The following is a 6,013-nucleotide window of genomic DNA, read 5'->3' as shown; positions in this document are numbered from 1 at the left end:
GTGTGTGTGTGTGTGTGTGTGTGTGTGTGTGTGTGTGTGGTTGAAGTGGAGAGATGCTTGAAGATAAGAAAAACCACAGAAGATATCTTGGTTAGATAATGATGAAGTTAATTTTGAGAAATAGATGGACAAAAGATCAAATACATCAGTTGCACATTTAACATGATTTTAAAATATGGAAACTTAGACAACATGAGGTGAATTGAGCAAACAATTGTTTTAAATTTTTGAAATGTCACAGCCCTTATTTTAGAGTAAGAAACTTTAGAAAACAAATGATTTCTAAGATTTCTCTTTGTGATAATTAATCTTCACTGTCATGAATTATCATGAATTAGAATTATCATGGAAATTCATCTCCATGTGTGTATGGAAAGACGTTTCTGCTTACCCAGAATCTGAACGGTAACATCCTGTGGGCTGGGATGCTGAACCCCAATAGAAAAAAGAAAGGCAGCTACGCTCCAGTATTCATCTTGCTCTACATCTTGAATGAGGACATTATGTGACCAGCTGTCTCCTGTCACAGTCACCAAGTCTTCTCCCATCCCCAGTGGTGAACTGTAGCCCTCCCACTATGAGTCAAAATAAATCCTGTTCTCAAGATCCTTCTTTTTTGCAATAATGAGAAAAGTAATAGATTCTCCCTCGTATTTTTTATAGAAATTAGCACTTCAGTAGTCAACATAAGAACTCATATTGTTTTAGATAAAAAAATTTTCTTTCTTATTATACCCAATATTCTAAGGAAATATCATAATTTTAATTAGCCTTGGTAACACTGGAGTGTCTAAAATACTTTCCAAGAAATTAGTTTCTTAAGTGCTTTATAATTTTAGTTTAAAGTATCTTGGGTTAATTATGTAATTCTTGGCAAAGATTCACTCTGCATAATCTATTTTATTTTTAAAAAATAGACAGCCAAAGTGTGAACTTAAGATTTGAAAATCACAAATTCATATTTCAAAAATATATCCCAGCTATAACTGATCCAAAACTGTTTTTCCAAGTTTCAAAGAAAGACAATTCATGTAATTAAATTCACAAGGAATCACATTTGACGTGTGATAGTTGTCAGTAAAATAAAATACAAGAGCTGATTTGATTTGTTTGCATTCGGAGTTCAAGCCCTCTTGTATTATATATCAGATTTTCGTCAAAACTTGCCTAGGCCCTTTTCAGTCCCACCTGAGATGCAAAAACAATCCCACGAGTTATAAATCATCAAAATACAAATATTTCTCCTAGAGTGATATGCAAGCTGAAGAAATGGTGAAGCCAAGTGAATTCTTTGAAGAGGTTATTAAAAGTGACAGTGAGGAGCAGCCTGTCAACACATGCACAAAGGAATAAAATGAAATCACTCAGCAGTATAAAGGCAAACAGCATGTGTTCTCGCTTACAAGTAGAGAGGGGCGACAAGGTTATGTCATCCACACAGCGCCTGAGTAGGCACAGAGGGGAAAGAGATAGGATGTTGCACAGATGTAGACCAAAAGGAAAGAAGGGAATGTTATGGTGTACCCAGGTAGTCCAGAAGGGAAAGATGGGGATAGTCAAGTGTGGGCAGGTGGAACGGAGAGGAAACAGGGGTGTGATGAGGTAAAGACAGGGATAGAAGAGTGTGGGCAGGTATAATAGAGAGAAAATAGATGGATGGGATGATTTGTGCTGGTAGAATGGAGGGAAAAGGTGGGTATACGATGCTGTATGCAGGTAGACCAGTAGGAAAAATAGAACTACCATGGTGGACATAGATAGAAAAGAGGGAAAAGATGGGAATATGATGGTGTGTACGAGTGGAATGGAGCACAAATACGGAGATGGGATGGTGTGTGCAGGTAGAATGCAAAGAAAATATAAGGATAGGAAGGGGTACAGGGAGAATAAAGGGGAAAGATGGGATAGAACCGTCTGGGCATCCAGGAAAGTAGCATAGGTACTTTCAAGTATCAACACTTATTCTTACCACAACTTGATCTTGATATGCTGTGTTTTGTTGATATTCATGGAAGGTCTGGCCTTTACCAAGTAATAATGGAAAAGGAGTGGATGGGGGTATGCAAGAGGAGATTTCAAGGAGTGACAGGGAGGTGAGGGAGAAGTGGAAACTGTGGTTGAGTTGTATATACATAAATAATAATTTAAAAATTACCTTGTTTTCAATGTATAAGAATAAACTTAAGGATGATAGGCAGGGGTAAGATTAATAAAACTGTTTCTAGGAGATATAATAATGATATAATTAAATAAATAACACTTAGGTGAAGGAATCAAATGTCAGGAGTATTAAGTTGTGATTTCCAGACTGGATGAGAAAATGTAGCATAGAATACATAAAATAATAACCAAAATGCCAACCTCAGATGGTGAAGACATCAGGAGTCCTCAGATGACAAGTGGAAATATTTTCAGAACTGCTGCCCATGTCATGAATCATCATGAGCAAAAATAAGAGTTTGGGTAGCAAGGAAAAAAAAAGAGGTTTAAATTGATTGGTTTGTTGGTTGGTTGGTTGAAAGAGAGAGAAAAGAGAGGTGAAAGAAAATAAACTTTGATAAAGCCACCTGAATAATTTAAAATGGATGTTGGTACTGAACTGGGGTAATAAAGGGAAAAATGCAAACAGTTAATAACTATATTAAAATTGCTCAAACTATTTAGTCATCACAGAAATGTAAATTGAACTACTTTGATGTTCCACACTATTCCGCTCATAATACCTAGCATCAATAAAATAAATAAAATTATTTCCAGTTTTACTCATCTTACTTTCTTTGTGTCCCTACGCATAGTAACTAATACCTTACTGAGAGCACCCCATATTATCTTTATTCCAAAGTTACAGGAGATTAATGAAAGTTTGATATTTTCAATTGGTTATTACTCTATTTTCATTGAAAAGTTATCTATCGTCTATATCTAGTAATCTAGTCATGCATTAGCGATTCATCTCTTAGAGATTGTGCCTGGTCCCTTAAATATGCAGTCTGAGTAAATTATTGAACAGTATACATACTTCCTCTAAAGAATACAAGGGATTTAATTTTTAATCCAAAGAGCTAACCCAAGATGTACAAATCATAACACAAAAATATAAGAAACACTTTTTAAAATAAAAATAATGTGACTACTCTAAAAATCATGAAGTCTACATCATTGGCTTGCAATGAATCACATTCAGTTGAAGACAAGCAATACAAAAGAATGAGTGCAATAATATTCAATACGGTTGAAGAGAGCAAAAATGAAATTCTGAAAGAATTCAAGGAAAAATTCAAGCAAACACCTAACTGATCACAAGATGTCAAAGCTAGATATGAAAGAGGAATTGAAATAAAGGCAGAAATAAGCTGGGCAGTGGTGGCTCATGCCTTTAATTCCAGCACTTGGGAGGCAGATACAGGCGTATCTCTGTGATGTTGAAGTCAGTCTGATTTACAAGACCTTGTTTCAGGACAGGCACCAAAACTACACAGAGAAACCCTGTCTTGGGGGAGAAAAATAAACAGAAATAAAATAAAAATAAAGGTTCAAGTTGAAAAATTGGAAATTCAAGCCTCATATAAATTGAATACAAAATCTACATAAAAGGTTTCATCAATAGGCTCACTCAATCAGAAAACAGAAGCAGTACTTGAAGATATGATCATTTAGAACATTCAGATTTCATTGAACTTTAGCATAAAAAAGAGTAAGTAAAACATACAAGATCTGTGGAACACTATTGAAATGCTGTTTATAAAGGACAAAATGCTATTGCTGAAGATGAACCAACATCTTGGTTGCATGATATGAAGAAATCAAGATAGAACTGAGCTGGAAGCTATTTTCATGAAAGTTAAATCTCATATTATCAGAAAATACTATAAAGAACTCTGGGAGATAAAATTTTCAATGACTTTACCCATATGTGAACTCTGAAATCTAGAGACCAACTTTCTAGGCAAGATGCACCTACTGGTGTTGGGAAACTTCATTTTAACCATGTAAAGAGGTGTTACATTTTTTATGCTGTGGAATATCACTTTGTGTAAAGATGTATTGCATCTGTTTTTTTTTTTAATTTATTTATTTATTAAAGATTTCTGTCTCTTCCCCGCCACCGCCTCCCATTTTTCTCCCCCTCCCCCAATCAAGTCCCTGTCCCTCATCAGCCCAAAGAGCAATCAGGGTTCCCTGCCCTGTGGGAAGTCCAAGGGCCACCCACCTCCATCCAGGTCTAGTAAGGTGAGCATCTAAACTTCCTAGGCTCCCACAAAGCCAAATTACATGCAGTAATTTGTTAATGGTGCATTTGTTTAACAATGCAAAGGTTTAATTGTGTTTACAATAATTATATTAAATAATGTGTGTTGAATTATGTAACGATGTGTTGCATTTGTTTCACCTTGCCTGCCTAAGGCACCTGATTGGTCTAATAAAAAGCTGAATGGCCCGTAGTTAGGCAGAAGAAGGATAGGTGGGGATGGCAGGTGGAGAGAATAAATAGAAGAAATCTAGGCTGGAGAGCAATGAGTAAAGGAAGGAGAAGAGAATGAGAAAAAAAAGAGGGGACGTGCCCAGGCCAAGAAGCCAGGCATCCCCCAGCCAGAGAACCTGAGTAGCAATGAAAGTAAGATGTAGAGAAGGGGAGAAAAGTTAAAGCCCAAAACAAAGGTAAACAAAGAGAAACAAGTGAATTTAAGATAAAAGAGCTAGCCAAATGAGCCTAAGGTCTACCTAACATTCAAAACTAATGAGAAGGCTCTGTGTCATAATTTGGGAGCTGGTTGATGACCTAAAAGAAGAAGCCTGGTACATATTGATAAAAGGATCATGATAAACAATAATCTTTGACTGGATTTAAGGCCTACAAAGCAGGTGGAGATACATATCCTACTGTAAAACCTAATCAAAAACCCATTGGCGGAGACAAGGGAAGTGCTCTAGGAGACTTGAGCAATAATTCTCTTAAATGAAGTTTTAAAGGCACAATTTAAAAGCTATACTAATGTGGCATCATAGAGTAGATTGTGATTGATGGGTATCAACAGTTGTCATTTGTTGTTCCTTTGTGGAACTACAGTTCCCAGCGTTCTCCTGGCTACGGACATATTCCCAGAAGCCTTTGCATTCCCTGTTTAAAAGCAAGGGTCTCTAGGACCCCCCCCCCTCTCTCTCTCTCTCTCTCTCTCTCTCTCTCTCTCTCTCTCTCTCTCTCTCTCTCCCTGTCGTGTCTGCACACCTTTACCTGCCCGTTATTACCCCTCCCCCATTAAAAGTGCACCCACGTGGGACCGCTGCATGTCTGTGTCTTCTTCCTCGCGTAACGTCTTTACCCTCTAACCCGCAGACAAGAAAGCCAGCCAGAAATTAAGAACATCATTTTTAATGTAAACTCTGGAGTTGCAAGGTGACTGGAATAAAATGCATTAGGGGGAAAGAAACATTTGAACTTGCAAGAAATATACGAATGAGCATAATTAGTCACTTCAAGGTAAAGAGGAAAAAGGTTGTGTAAAATGAACAGATATTCAAAGAAATGTGAGGCTGCTATACATATTTTATACACACAATAAAAAATAATGAATATAAAGTGAAGGAAATTATGTAAACAAAATAAGTAAGAAGGGAGGAATGGAGGGGATCAGAAAAAATGTATAGTGAAATAAAACAATAAATAAATAAATAAACAAACAAATTGAGCAAATAAATGAACAGGAATGGCTGAAAACTTCCCAGACTTAAGCAAAACTTATTGATTTCTTATCCTGGAAGTTTAATTAACTCTGAGTAGGACAAACCAAGGGAGGGCCACGTGGTCACAGAGAAGAAAAAGCCACGATAATAACCCATGACAAGAAGAGAATCTTGAATCAAACCAGAGAAAAACAACTTTTTACTTATTCTTAATTTAACAAGATTCCTTGTAAAATTAATAGCTGACTCATCATCAGAAGTAGGAGACTGCATTCTATCTGATCAAAGAAAATAATGAAGCCAACAAGGCTATGATCAAACCAAAAAATGG

This window comes from Microtus ochrogaster, linkage group LG7_11, assembly GCF_000317375.1.
Source record: "Microtus ochrogaster isolate Prairie Vole_2 linkage group LG7_11, MicOch1.0, whole genome shotgun sequence".
Classification (NCBI taxonomy): Eukaryota; Metazoa; Chordata; class Mammalia; order Rodentia; family Cricetidae; genus Microtus; species Microtus ochrogaster.
This window is presented reverse-complemented; position numbering follows the sequence as displayed.